Source organism: Peromyscus californicus, unplaced genomic scaffold, assembly GCF_007827085.1.
Source record: "Peromyscus californicus insignis strain IS unplaced genomic scaffold, ASM782708v3 Scaffold_18__1_contigs__length_77618521, whole genome shotgun sequence".
NCBI lineage: Eukaryota > Metazoa > Chordata > Mammalia > Rodentia > Cricetidae > Peromyscus > Peromyscus californicus.
Window position 1 is genome coordinate 30608781 of NW_026294480.1, and position 15690 is coordinate 30624470.

The following is a 15690-nucleotide window of genomic DNA, read 5'->3' on the forward strand; positions in this document are numbered from 1 at the left end:
AACGGGCCTTTTCTCCCCCTGTTCAAGTACCTGTAAAATGGACAATATGTATTTTTCTAAAGCTTCCCATATGCCTGGCGAGAGAGGTGCCTTTGTTCCCTTCAGCTTTAAACAGACAGAATCTCCGAGTAGGGATTTTGTGAGTAACCTCGAACCTCACTGCTCTGGGATGTCTTCAGGCCTGCCAGTAACAGTTAGCTCAGGCCATGCGTAGTGTGGCAAGTGTTACCCAACACATCTGCACAGCCACAGTAGGAAAGATCAGGAGGGATGTCATTACCATTGCACAGTGATTACAAAGCACTCAGTAGGATCAGATGGCCAGAGAATGCACATCTTCTCCCTGTGATTTGCCCAGTACCCCTTAAAAGAGAAAAACGCTTCCCCAACCTGCCTTCTCTTCCCTAGTCCACCATAGCCCTTTCCCTAGTCTTCAATCAGTGAAGAATTATTGAGAGAGACAGCTGAGCAGTTGCTTAGAGAGAGCTGAAATATCACCAGCAAGTAAAAAAAAATCTCACCAGAAATATGGGCTAAGGGCAGTTGTATTCATCAGAATGCCACTCATAGATGGTGCTTTACAGCAGGGAGGGAAATTTGAGAGATACATGTGGGAATGGAATGGATAAGGTCCACCTCTCAAGGACAACTCCTTTTAACAAAGGGCTCTTTGCCGTGCCAGAAAGGGGAGAGCACTAGTTACTGTCACCATGGAGACCATGATAACAGACAGAAACAAGGGAAGAGGGGAAAGATTTATTTTGGCTCACAGATTCAAGGAGTTTCAGTCTATCATGGTGGAGAAAGCATTACAGAGCAACTCGGTTCATGGTGGCAGGAGTGTGATCCCATCATGGCAACGAGAGAGAGAGAGAGAGAGAGAGAGAGAGAGAGAGAGAGAGAGAGAGAGAGAGAGAGACAGACCAGAGCCTGGGCATAAACTTTAAAGGCCCATCCTTAGTAAACCTGTCCACCAGTTAGACCCTATCTCCCGAATGTTCAGAGTCACAAAGTACTGCCACATGCCAGAGAATGTGTTCAAAATACGAGCCAGTGGGAGTCATTGCAGATTCCACCATAACTGGGAGAGCTGTGCAAACGGGGCAATAGAGCTGAATTGCTAGGCAACGAGGATGAGGGTGAAGGATGAGGATTATTAACTTTTCTTTTCCTTTTCTTTAGGGTTGCTTACCACATGAAGAATATTAGCTCAAATATTGGAGGCAGTAGAGGTTAAATGTGCAGTTACTTTTGTGTGTTCTTGAAACTCCACTAAAATTGATTTTTTTTTTTCAAAACAAGCAGGTAGGGTACCAAAAGCAAAGAGAGGATGTGAGCACAAAATTTTGGAGAACAACACCCTAAGCTGGCAGTAAGGAGAGCCGAGAGGTGAACAAACATGCACCCCAAATCCTTAAATTCTCAGATGCTGGCATCATCTGCTGATGCCGGAGGGAGGAGGTGAAGGGGAGATAAGGAAAGCCTGGCTGAAAGTGTGACTGAGAAGCAGTCAGGATGCCACATCTCTTTCTCATTTCTCCATAGCCAGGCAATTGACTCACTTCTAAAATGACTAGGAATGCAGAAGTTCTATGGATGATGGCAGCCATCACTACTGAGGATACAGGTGTCTCGGTGAAAGGCATAAACTATTCACTGCCAAGACCTTGAACCTTCTCTAGTTAGCACCCAGAATTCTGGCAGACAGTTCTCTCCTTCGGGTAGGATATGAGGCCTTTCCTTTGGACTTGGCCAGCCTGAGATGAAAGGGCCAGTGTTGCAGATAGTGAAAACTCACAACCACTACAGACAAGCTCACAGTCGACAGTCCACTCCGACACAGCTTGCAATGAGTGTTAGATATCTGAGCATCTAACTAGGAAGATAAAATCAAGACCGTGCAGGCATCTAAAGAATGTCTCTGGTACCCACACATAATGTCCCACCACTAGACAAAGAACAGCAGGCAACCAGTGACTGCCGGAATAAGGAAAATTAGTCCTTCCCAGGGATGAGCTCCTTATTGGTCAGCCTTGAACCTATATACACATCAACACCAGAAACAGACTCAGCAACTTGTATTTAAATACGTTTGAGCATGTACTACACCACACACACACACCACCACTACCACCACCACCACCACCACCACCACGCACGCACGCATGTAACAATAATAATCAAAGAAAAAAAGGCTATAAACTTGAGAGTGTGGGTGAAGGCTCTAGGGAGGATATATGGGAGGGGCCAAAGGAAACAAAAGGTGGGGGAAAGCGATACAATTCTATTTCAATTAAAAATAGTTAATAAAAGAAAGATTCAACTTGGAGAAAATAGAGATTATGAAAAGGGGGAAATATAAAAGAAACACATCCAAAATGCATTCAGATCCTAGACACATAAGATTCTGCCACCATGGCATGTGGGCAGGATAGTAGGTAGGAGAACAGAATCCTTTTTGAAACACTTCAGTGTCCTTCAGCAAATGTTATCTTAAACAGCGCCAGGGTGTTGGTCAACCCACACATCTATACTCAACATTTGCTCACCTGGTCACATCACAGACAAGTGGGCCCAGCAAGGCTCACAGTCTTGACCATATGCCTGCTCAGCTCAGGCTGGTGCACTGATTGGTGGTGGTGTACTAACCTGGCCTTCTAGTTCACACGAAAGGTAAAGTCCTAAGTATCTCATATTCAAAGCCATTTTCCTAAATTGCAGTTGCTGCTATTATTGCTCTGGTATAATTCATATTCTTCTTGCTTCCATGTAGCACGAGTTTTATTTATTCTGTTTATGCATGCATTGTAGTTGTGCTGCTGAGCAAGCTATTTCTCATACCAAGGAGAAAAAATGACCTGTGTGGCAGTCTACTACACCAGTGATCCCCAGTGAAGAGATCATTCCTCTGGTATTCACATCCTTCCTAAACTCCTCCCTAGAGTTGGCTGCTGTGTGGAAAGGCCATATGCAGGAGAATCTAAAAGCCCACTGATAACAGGAATGAGTCCTGCTGAAGTCCCAGCCAACAGCAGACCTGGTTCTCACCCATATGAGTGAGTCCACCTTACAGTTGGATCCTCCAGCCCCAACTGGGCCAGTCTTGCAGATGATGGGTAGTGTGGAGCCGTGATGCTTAACTATAGGCTGGTCCCTGTTAACGAATCATAGTGGACAAGTAAGCCTTAAGGTTGTTTTCAGCCATTAAATTCTGGGGTTGTGTGCTAGGGAGTAACAAATAACTAAACAGCTCTTTCTGCTTGCTTGTCCATTGGACCCACTGCCTGATGTAGCCAGGGATCTGCTTTGAGTTGTATTTTTAATGCAGCACTGAAAAAAACATGGCGCTTGTAGTTTCTTCTGTTGATTTTTATAGGTAACTCTCTTAGCAGTGAACTTTGTGTTTTTGTCCAATTGAGGAAAAAAAACATTTTAAACAGCTTAGACATTCAAGGGATCATACAACCTAAGAGTGGAGGGATTCAGCAATTTGTTTTAGACAGGATCCCACTATGTAGCACAGGCTGACCTTGAACTCAGGATTTCTCATGTCTCAGACTCTTGAATGATGGCTTTACAGGCATGTGCCACACACCTGCCTGTGGTTTTCTAATATTCAGTCAACAGAGTTACACTGACCTCTGATCTTGTTGCCCTGTAATATTTAGAGTGGTGTGTGACCTTCCTAGACCATGACTGCTATCTTGGTACTTCTCTGGATTGCTGTGGTTTCTGGGTCTAAGTTGCTTTTAGCTTTTTGGGAGAACTGGTTATTCAATCCCTGTAGTTCTGTGTGGGAAAAAATAGTTTCCCAGAAAAAAATGTCCTTGGAAAGCCATCCCTTAGGAAAAAACAGACAGATTTTTTTTTCCTTCTGTATTCAAGCAGCCCCTTGCAAAACCTCTTCTTCTCACAGCTGCTAACTGGGAGATTTAGCCACTACCATATAAAAATGTACAACCACAAAGCTCTTATTAGCATCTTGCAAGCAGCCAACCTAGCTTCTCCCTCCTTTCCTATCCTTTGAAGACCCGGGAAGTCCTGACCATCAATAGGACCATGTCCTGGCACACGTATGGTGAAGTTCTTGTTGGATATTGTCTGCCCATGAGACTCTCTTCATGCCTAGGGCTGGGCTGTAGAATGAGTGCAAAGCTTGGCATTTTGGTCCAGAGTACTGGTTTTGAAACTAGATGTCTCTAGCTTCTTCTACCCGGAGACCCTCAGCCAGTTTCTTATATTCCCTTGGGTTTCCTCATCCAGAAACCAAGGTATTCAATGTTTGCATTTGGAGATTGCTCCAAAGTTTAAAACTAAAAAATGTTTAAGGACTCAGAACACAAACTGAATTTTTGGTAAATGGGTAGCTAGGGACTGGAAATGTGTAGTTCAGGAATACGTGCCTTGCCTAGTATGTGAGGTGCTGGATTCAACATTCAACACTATTGAAATAATAAAACAAAAGTAGCCATACAGGCCGGGCGGTGGTGGCGCACGCCTTTAATCCCAGCACTTGGGAGGCAGAGGCAGGCGGATCTCTGTGAGTTCGAGGCCAGCCTGGTCTCCAAAGCGAGTTCCAGGAAAGGCGCAAAGCTACACAGAGAAACCCTGTCTCGGAAAAACAGAAAAAAAAAAAAAACCAAAAAAAAAAAGTAGCCATACAGAACATGATGATGATGATGAGGAGGAGGGGGGGGGGAGGAGGAGGAGGAGGAGGAGGAGGAGGAGGAGGAGGAGGAGGAGGGACTGGAGGAAAAGAAGTAGACTTTAGAGGGGTCTTAGATGTTTCTTTCTGTGAGGTCTCCCTAACCCAAGATAGACGGAAAAAGTAGGCTGGTTTTATTTTATATGCTGTAGCTCCCTGTTTTTTTTTTTTTATTGTTGTTGTTCATTGTTTTTCAAGACAATCCATGACATTTTTATTGAGCCTTTTAGTTTATAATATGAGGTAAAGGAAAAAACAGTTCTCTTTAATACTTTACACAGCTATAGTGAAATATCTGAGACTTAAAGGGACTTCCAGGGAATTACATTTCTCAAAAATTGGGATCAAGTAACAAACGTTAACTCCTCAAATTTCTCAATTGACTTCTTCTCTTCCAATAGTAATGATCTCTAATTAGTCACATTAAGCTTCAAGGCCAAGGCTTTATTGTTGCTGATGTCTTTGGATCTGAAGCATTGGTTTCAGTCAATATCTCCTAATTCCACTTCAAGACTGAGTTTTGCATTTGGTGGAATTTTAGCATCAGGCTGCTCTTTCTTTGAATTGGGTACACTCTGGTTCAATCTCCAGTCCATCCTCCCTTCCATTACTTACAGTCAGGAGCATCCCAGCTTCTGATAACCTTGCCTACTCTGACCTTTAAACTTAAAGGCTTAGCATTTTTCTTCTTCTTTGAACTTGTTTGAACATTAGTATCAAAAACAGTCCCATCCTGGAGTGTCCCTGTATACCAGCAGTGAACAACATCTCCCTTTTTGGGAAAGTTGGATTATCTCCTTTTTTTAGACCCGATTTTGTTTATTTCAGTGGACCTCATCAAGAGTCTCTTCAGACTTGGTTTCTTTGGGTTTATCGTCATCAAGCTTCACATCTCTCACTTGCTCAGACGCTTCGCTTACAGTTTCAGTACCCTTGGAATGCTTACTTTCAAGAAGATGGCTATAGGCTAAAACCAAATGGTCCGTATTAGCAGTCTTAGCTACATTTTTAACGTTTCCCAGTGATTTATGCTCTGCAAGAAACAAATCTGAACCATGATCCTGTAGAAACTTGATAACGTCCTTCTTGGGCAGCTACATACTGCAGAGCAGCTGCCACCATCCTCCCTCCCTCCCCACTCCCTTCCCCCCTCCCTCCCTCCTCTCTCCCCTCCCTTTCTGATGTGTCACAAAACCTATCTCCAAGTATACAATACCCTTAACTCTCATGACTGCTCTGTAGAGCTCTTGGACTTATTTCCCCCATAACTGAAATGCTGTAGCTTTTGTCTGACATCTTCCTTTTCCTTCCAGTCTCCATCCCGGGTCACCAGCACTCAGCCCTCTGCTTCTTCGAGGTCATCATGTTTAGATTGCACAGGCGTGAGAGCTCATGGTGTTTCTCTGTCTGCCTGGTTTATGTCACCCAGCACCACGTCTTCCCGGTTCATCTGTGCTGTTACCCATGGCAAGCTTTCCTTCGCTTTTAAAGGCTGAGTAGTAGTCTAGTGTACACACGCCACCTTATCTTCATTCATCCATTGATGAAGACACTCTTCTAGAGTTCAGGGATCGCTTTCTGATTGGCCAGTAAAGGCAGCAAAAACGGAAATGGAAAAATGTTTATAAAACATAAGAGAGTCTCTTACAGCCTCCAAGATCTTTATCAAACCACAAGCTTGGAGCAAAGTCGGCCATCTTAGAGTTTCTAGGGCCAAGGAAGGAACTCACAAAAGGCAGAGAAACGGGATGAAGAGAATATTGCCACTGTTTGTACACTTTCTTAAGTAAGAAAAGGGGCACCAGGGCAATGAAATGTGCACCGTGGCAGTTTTCTCCAGGGGTTGGGGTTGGGGGGTGAGGGGGTAGGGTTGGGGGGTGAGGGGGTGGGGTTGGGGGTGGGGGAGTGGGGTTGGGGGTAGGGGGGTGGGGTTGGACTTCAAAGTCAGATGCCTGAGCTCACTGGAGTTCCATTCCTGCTACTCTCGTTTGCCACGGTCACTAAAAATATCAAAGTCTCACTTTCTTTCATGTGTAAGATGGTAACAGTGGTAACTTTATAGGGTTGTTGTATGGAATAATTGCAATGATATCTGTATAGTGTGCTTAGAAGTACTGGCTTTAGAATCAATCTGTCTTGACTCACTAGCTAAGTGATTTCAGAAAAGTCACTCAATTGCTGTGTTGTGGGTTATTAGTGACACAGGAATGTTAACACTGAATGAGAGGGTAAATACACGGGCTCCTTCAGAATATTCTGTCACTCAGTATGTGTTGGACTCTACCCTCTGTCTTTACTGATAAACACCAGCATCATCGTCATGTGAAGTTCCCATTGAGGTAGACACCTGCAACACTCCATTATTATTTTTTTTTTAAGATTTATTTATTTATTATGTATACAGTGTTCTGCCTGCATATGTCCCTGCAGGCCAGAAGAGGGCACCAGATCTCATTACAGATGGTTGTGAGCCACCATGTGGTTGCTGGGAATTGAACTCGGGACCTTTGGAAGAGTATCCAGTGTGCTTAACCTCTGAGCCATCTCTTCAGCCTCCAATTCTCCATTATTATCAGCTGTTGAGATGCTTATCTATCTCTCAAGAAACAACACACGCTTTTAAAATGAAAATTAAAATATATGAAAAAGTAGAAAGAAAATGTAACCACTTTGGAAAAACTCTCAATAAAATTTTTGTTGATTATTTTCTCAGAAAAATACTATTTTCTCAGAAAAATTATTCTGGTTTATATAATCATGCATTGTATGTACACTTCTGTATTATATGTACAGTCCTGTGTTGTGTATGCACTTATGTATTGTATGTACACTCATGTGTTATATACCACTGTATGTTGTTTGTACAACTGTATGTGTGTGTATAGCTGTGTGTTGCATGTACAACCTTTTATTGCTTGCAGTCATGTGCTATATATACATTCATGTGGCATTTGTACAGTCATGTGTTATATGTATACTCATGTGGCATTTGTACAGTCATATGTTATATGTATACTCATGTGTTGTGTTTACATTCATTAAAAGAGACTGCTTTGCTCACATACATCAGGAAACAATCATTTCCACCTTCTTATTACAACCTGTTGATAAGCATTGTTTAAGTGGCAGGCCATTATGCACATATATGTGACCATAATCCACTTCCACATTCTTGCCTAAACTCTTGCTGTTTGAATTTTTGTTTATTCTGAGTGTATTAAGATGAGCATATTTATACAAAAACTTTGTTTTTTTCTACATAAGATTATTTCTTTGATACAGAGTGTTAGAATTATATTTGGGCGTATTGGTATATATTTAAGGTCTTACATTGTCTCTCTACTTTTTAAGAGCAATACCAAACTATGCATGATGGCGCTTCCTGTACTCTCAGCACTTGGAACCCAAGAGAGGGAGAAAGCAAGTTTGACATCAACCTAAGCTACACTGAGACCTTGTGAGAGAAAACCAAACACTGGGATATAGCCCAGGGAGGAAGGCTTGCCTCATCTGTACAAAATCCTGAGTTCCGTCTCCCTTACCACAAACACAAAAATAACTGTATCAAATTAAATCAAAATATACAAAAATGCTCCTAGAGAACTTATCATTATTAAAAATTTGTTTCAGCCAGGCATGGTGGCACATGCTTTAATCCCAGCCTTTAGGAGGTAATCATAGGCACAAGGAGGATCTCAGTGCGTTCAAGGATAGCCTGGTCAACGTAACAAGTTTCATGCCAGGCAGGGCTACGTAGTGAGATTTTGTGTTTTAAAAGCAAAACAAACCAAAACCCAACTGGTTTCATTTAAATGTATGTGTGGGTTTGTGTGTGTGTGTGTGTGTGTGTGTGTGTGTGTGTGTGTGTGTGTGTGTGTGAGCATGTGCATAAGCATGCATGTAGAAGTTGGAGGACAACTTTGTGTAGTTCACTCTCTCCTTCTACCATGTAGGTGCTGAGAATTGAACTCAGCTTGGTGGAAAAGTGCCTTTACCTGTGGAGCCAACTGGCCAGTACCTTGTTTCAATTACAGGAAACAGTGGCCTCCAGGGATTCAGTAAGAATTGTACTTCATTAATTACTCATGTGTTCTAAATATTTTTCCTATGTGTGTGTTTAAATTCTGTTGTTGCTGGTAATTTGTCTCTTTAAGTCCCATTCTCCCTCTGTGGACCATAACGTATTTCTTTTGTATTTTGCATGAGCTCCTTGTGTGTCAAATGATATTAATCTTCTATTGGTTTGTAAATATTTGTCCTTAAGTGGTATTTTTATCTTTGGCATTCTTCTCACATAAGAAATGTTTTGGAAAACAGCTGTACAATCTGTTTATTTTGTGTATGATTTTGTCTAAGTGAAAACTTAGATGTAATAATGCTGGAGTGGCTGAGGGTGACTGGAGAGAATGTCCCTGTTTTATGGCTTTACAAATGTTTATTTCTCAAATTCTTTAATCCATCTGGAGTTGAAGTTATGTCCGTATAGAGTATGAATTAAGGCTGGAGATTGATTTTCTCTTCTAATTTGCTAGCCGACTGTCCTAATGCCATCTGAGGAATAATTCTTCCATTCCCCATTGATCCAAGATGCCTTTCTTATCATAAATTAAGTTTTTATATGTTCTAGAGCTATCCGTCCTGTTCTATTGATCTTCCTGTCCATTCCTATGCCAGTTCCGTGGTGTTTTAATTATAGTTGAAGGATCTTTTAAGTCCACTATTTCAAGGATGCCCAGTAGAGCTAGCACATTGTATGAACATGAGGGTAAGGGCAATAGATACTTAGAAATGCCTAAGGATTGTATTCTTCTTGTTCATCTTTGAGCCTGAGAAGGCCACACAATGATCACTGTTTATTGAAAACAGGTACGTAGTAGCATTGATGTGTCTTTGAAGGGCTTCCAAACATTGGGTCACCTGTACAGGACCTAAGTGGCTCCCACTACTGTTTAATTCTCTGACTGATTTTCCCGTGTTCCGTGGTCTTCAAACTTCGATAGACTGTTATTGTTAATACATAATGGTGATCAACCAAGTCAGGTGAATCATATGACTAGCATTGTTCAATGAGAGATGAGCTATGGTAACTTTTGTCACCCCTTGGGAACAGCTTGATTAGTGAGTTCATGGTTCACCTTGCTCCAAATATTAGTCTGAGCTCCATGATGGGGACAGAATGGGAGGAGAGCTATAGCCAACCAACCCTCAGTGATTTGTAAATTGTTACTAATCCCTCTTGTCGTAAGCCATGGTACTTGTGGCTCATCTGTTAGAGCAGCACAACTTAGCCTGTCCTGACTGGTAACAGAAGGTGAATCAAAATACTTAGTAGTTGGTGTATCACGAATTAAGTAGGATTCTTAAATTATATTAGATAATTAAGATAGATACCTGCTAGGGCATCAGTGAGGCGCATGCAGAATAATTTAACCTTGTAATTTACTCAAGCGCGTCTCTTTGAGGTAGCAGTATAGATCACAGATCTCATTGACTGGGTATTGATTTTCTAACTCAGGAGTTATCAGCACAGTAATTCTAGTCTTAATGATTCCTCTCCTCTCTGATATCATAACATGATTTGCTTGTGTCAGAAAATAGAAAGATCCTCCTGTCTCATCATTTTAGTTAGGCTGATTTTATTTTATTTTTCATTGGAACTTAAGTCCTGATGGACACCCCAGTATTCTGCAACTTCTGCCCATCATTGACGACCTGTTATTGACGATCACACCATTCATCCCACAGACACATATTATTATGTTCACGTTGTCTTTAAAAAGTTAGGGGTTGGGGATTTAACTCAGTGGTAGAGCGATTGCCTAGCAACTGCAAGGCCCTGGGTTCGGTCCTCAGCTCCTTCATTCCTTGGTGCCCAGTCTCTAGAATGCCTCTGCTTGTATTAGTTATTTTTCTGTTGCTGCAATAAAATGCCATGGCCAAGACAACTTATAAGGCAAAAAATGTTTATCTTAGCTTGCACTTCCAGCAGAATATCTTAGCTCCATTATGGCAGTGAGGAATGACAGACAGCCAATGTCAGGCACGATGGCAGGAACAGAAAGCGGAGGAATCACACCTTCAACTACAAACAGGAAGCGAAGAGAGAGCAAATTTGAAGTAGGACAAGGCTATAAATTCTCAAAGTCCACCTCTAGTGTTGTAATTCTTCCAGCAAGGTTGCACCACCTCCCCAAACAATGCCACCAACTAAAACCAAGTGATCATAGAGCTAAGCCGATGGGGGAGCACTTGTCATTCAAAGCACCACACTGCTTGCCTGTCTTCATTACTTGAGAACAGGGTCTTGACTTCTGCATCCCTTACATTCCTCACACCTTAGGGCTGTTAGAAGATTGTTGAGTGAACACATCTAAATCTCTGAAAACTATAGCTGAAAGGTTCCTGTCTGTCTAAGTGCTCGGTGCACTATTATTGTTCTTCATTTCCATGCCTTTGTGACTTAGGCAATTTTTATAAAAAGATGTAGCATCTCTTCCATATTACAAGCTAATTTTATTACATTCTGTGGCCTTCTGAACCCCACATGACTCCACTCACCCTGATTACCATTACTTCGTTGGCATGAAGTCCATTTAAACTGCCCCCTCTTGTTAGAAAAGTCTTGCTTTGGAATCCCAAATCTGAGGGTGGGGATAAAACACCAAAGTGTTCTTTGGTCCATGGGCCAAGTGAATAAGTTATGTATTTAATGTGACTTCTGCTGGCAGTTGCTATCCATGTAGTAAATCTGTTCTTTGCAACATTCCTGTGGTATTATTGTATCTCATGATCCTAGCAGTAATTGCAAACATCTATTTTGAAGTGAGAGAGTCTGTGGTAAAATCTTGGCTTCATCTTCTGTGATCTTGAACTTGTCGCACCCCGTTTGAAAAATAGGTATACTGCCACCTGCATTGCAGCTCAATCTGGAGAGTTGAAAAGGGTAATGCATGTTATGTTGTATGCAACCGAGCAGGTAGAGAGCTGCAGCCCAGGTATGTCATCCCCTGAATCTCCCAGCTGCTGAACTGCTTGAGCGGGAATAGGCTGCAGTAGGCATGAAGGTCTCTTACCATGCAGTATCTCTGGCCTAGGAGTTTGTGTTTTCTAGGAAGAAGAATCTAGTTTTTATTTTCCCAAGTGTGTCTTCTGGGCTTGAGTGCCCTCCGCATAAGATGTCAAGGTGACATTGATGGAGGTGGTTGCCAGGAGATCATACTTAACAAGTTTGTGGGCCAGACCTGTGAACTTACCAGGAATTTTAAAAGCCACCAGCATTCAGGGTAAAGGGAGGCCATTGCTTTCCTTTCCACTCTCAAATGGCTGTAGTCTTTATTCTCTGAAAGACAACGAGTTCTAAGCCCTTTGCAATTGTATATAATAAGCCATTATATAAGCCACAGTAAGGTTCACTGATGGTTGGGCTCTATGCTCTCAAAGACCCTGGTTTTGCCAGGAAGGGGCTACAAGTGAGGGCTGGCCAGGATGTGCCTTAGGAAAACCACAAAGATTGGGTGTTGGTGCTGGGCATGGTGGCTCACACCTTTAATCCCAGCATTCAGCAGAGACAGGTGGATCTCAGTGAGCTTGGGGCCAGCCTGATCTACATAGTGAGTTCCAGGCCTTTCAAGGCTACATAGTGAGACCTTGTCTCAAAATATCCCTCCAACACACATACACACAGAGTTAGAAAAAAGCAAGGAGGTGGATGCTTTTTAGGTCAGGTTCCCAGCAGTCCTCCAGCGCTACCTGTGTTACCAGAAACTAGTGTTGGGTATAAAAAAGAGGGGTGGGGTGGGGAGGGAGGCTTAGTTTGGCATTGGTTTTAGATAGAAAAAGGAAAGAAAGCTGCATTTACCAAAGAATTGGTGTGGCATTCTAGTGCTCTAAGTGGCACTTGGAGAAAGGATCAGCTTTGTGGTCTTGCAAATATTTTTTAAAACTAAATTTTTGAAATCGTAATGCATGTGTACAGTGTATTGTCATCACGTCCAACCCTTATCAGTTCCAGCGCCTCCCAGGATTGCCCATCACATCTTCATAGCCTCCTTCTTTGGCTTTTTTAATTTTTGAGACCCCCTGAGTCTAATTAGTGCTGCCCACACGTGTATGCCTGTGGGATCATGCACCAGGTCATGAGGGACCCACCAGCAGGCAGACACCTAAGGAAAAGTAACTCCTCCCATGGGCAGCCATCAATTCCTAATAGCTCCTTAGCTAGAGGTGGTGCCTTGGGAGCTGCATCGGTCCTCCATGCTGGATGGCTTTGTATTACTGATTTTCCAGCTTAGACAGTCTGCTTCAGGCAGCCAGGTGAGAAGGCTCCCTGGGCAACCAGGGTCCCTTACTGGGGTTGTGATGACAAAAAGAATGATGCCTTTTCTCTTTGCTCATTTTATTTTCAAGCAATTTCCAGTTTACGCAAGTGTGTATTTCACATAGATTTCAGACTTACACAGTAGTGTTTCCATAGAGCCTTTATTCAGCGTCTTCTGATGTCAATGTCTTACATTACCATGGTGATCAGGTATCAGCTCTAAGAAATTAACATCAATACAGTGCTATTAACGACAGAAAGTTATTATTCAAACTCTACCCACTTTCCCCAGTACCTTTTATTTTTAATCCAATCCAGAATCCCACTCTGCCTTTTGATGTCACATCTCTTTAATGCTGTCAGTGGCAGATGCTCAGTTTGTTTTCGTCTTTCGGGACATTGATGCTTTTCAAATGGGTTATTATTTTCATAGTGACACTTAATTTAGGTTTGTCAGAAGTGGCATACTCTTCTCATCTCATTTCATCCTATCTGACACGTGGCTAGCCTGGTTCAGGCCTGATGAGGGGTTTAGCTCTACTCTAGAGTGGATTCTTGACTCCTCCAGGTTTATATGTGGACACTGAGTCCCCAAAGAGTTCAAAGGTAGGACATTTGGAAGGTGACCAGGTCATGAGTGTACAGCTCTCACAACTGGCATTAGTACCCCTAATAGAAGATGTCAGCCTCCTCTCTACCATATAAGGATCCAGCAAGAAGGTGTCATGTATGAACCAGAAAGTAGCCTTCACTAGACACCATGCCTGCCATGACTTAACCATGGACTTCCCCGTGTATATGTATGAGAAACACATTTCTATTATTTTTAATACCAGCTTATGGTATTGTTATGGTTGCCTTCACGGACTCTGACAGGCTCCATGTTGTAGAATTTGTGAACGTGAAAAACCTTGACAGCAGTTTGCAAACATTTCTGGTATGATACTTTGGAGCTGTGCAAACTGTTTTTCTTGGCTGCTTCAGGGAGCCTTCACCTTGGATTTGCCTGCAATGATGACCTCTGACATTCTAATGGCAATATTCTATCTGCAATGACCCTGCCTGTGGGCACAATAGCCCCCAAAGATGCTTCCTTCTAGTAGCAAGCCAGTGACATTCGGGGGGGGGGGGGGGCTAGTTTTCTGTAGATACAAGCCACCTTCTCTGAGGCCATCAGAAGATGAAGGCTGGTTACAGGTCACTGACTTATGATCCTTAGTCCCTCCAAAGGCTTCTTTCCTGCCTGTGGCTGTGGGCACACAGCATGAAACACAATACCTTGGCTTTTCCCTGTGCCTCTCAATGCCTTCTTTGGAAAGGTGGGCCTTGTTAAGAGTTCAGTTCCCAGAACCAAATGGTAGAAAGGAAGAAACAACTCTTACAAGACACACACACACACACACACACACACACAGAGAGAGAGAGAGAGAGAGAGAGAGAGAGAGAGAGAGAGAGAGAGAGAGAGAGAGAAGAGAGAGAGACTAATGAGGCTGAACTTTAGGAAGTTCATTAAGGAAGTTCATTTAGGAAGTTCCTGAAAAGGAAGGACATTGAACCATATTCCAATCCCAGCAAGTCACTAGCATAGGGCAAAAGGTTTCCAACCTCAACTGTGATAGTATTTCTGGGCATTGAGAGAGGCTCCATGCATGTCTGCAGTAGGCTGTGAAAACATGGCACCTGGAAGAGTAAATCCAGATCTGTGGTTAATTCAGAGGTGTGAGTATAGATGGGAAAGAGGCTGGTTAGGGTCCCAGGTGCAGCGCAAAGGGAACAGGGATTTACTCAGTCGGTTGTTTACTTAGCTTCCCATGTCTACTTTGTGCCAGCACACAGGAGTAAGCCCACAGGATTAAAGAAGACTGGAGGGGGTCCCAAATGTCCCTGGCCTCATGAGGCTTACAGTCTATGAGTGTCAGGAGTGGCACAGAGAGTCCATCTGAGACAGAAGAGAGAAGGGGACTTGACAGTGTGCCCTGGTGTCCTGGCTACGCGGTACATCAGAGGAGGGGGACATGTACAGGGAGAAGATGAGGGATCTAGCCTGCAATATTGGGCATTTGGTGTGTTTGTGATTGAGGGAAAAGATCTCAAACTTTTAGGTAAGTTTGTAGTTTTGTGTTGGGACATTCATAATTAGCCTGGGGTGAGATTGGCCCAGTAGCCATAGGTTGAAATGGCCTGCCAGTAAAGCTTCTACACTGCAACCTTGTCCAAATGTCATCGGCAGGGTTCATAGCCTGTACTTCTCTGTCTTCCCCAAATGGTACATGAGTTTATGATTGTAGGGAAGGATGAGCATGTTACTTATAGGCATTTATGTGTATCTGTGTAATGTGTGTAAACTTCTGTGTACGTGTATGCTTGTGTGCATGTGTGAGTGTGTGTGTGTGTGTGTGTGTGTGTGTGTGTGTGTGTGTGTGTGTGCGCGCATGTGTATGGTGATAGGTACCCATGGTGGAAATATTCAACCTTCTTTCTTGCTTTCTTAGACAATGTGAGAAGCAAGCTTGAGCCCCCCACTCCAGTTTCCGTGTGGGGGTCAGGCACACATACCCATGGATGCCTCAGCCCATATCCTAACCTTGTCAACCCACGCTCCAGAATGATGGCCTGAATTCCAGTGTTAGACTTTGTAACAGTGGACTTCCAAGAGGAGCCTGACTGT

General features: G+C 43.0%; 1 protein-coding gene and 1 pseudogene across 2 annotated transcripts in view; one reads left to right on the top strand and one right to left on the bottom strand.

The window, feature by feature from the left end:
* The window catches only part of Egflam (EGF like, fibronectin type III and laminin G domains), a 175331-nt gene that overhangs the window by 41684 nt on the left and 117957 nt on the right, over positions 1–15690 (top strand). The window lies entirely within an intron of this gene.
* Positions 5188–11275, bottom strand: LOC128113805 (peptidyl-prolyl cis-trans isomerase FKBP3-like; annotated as a pseudogene).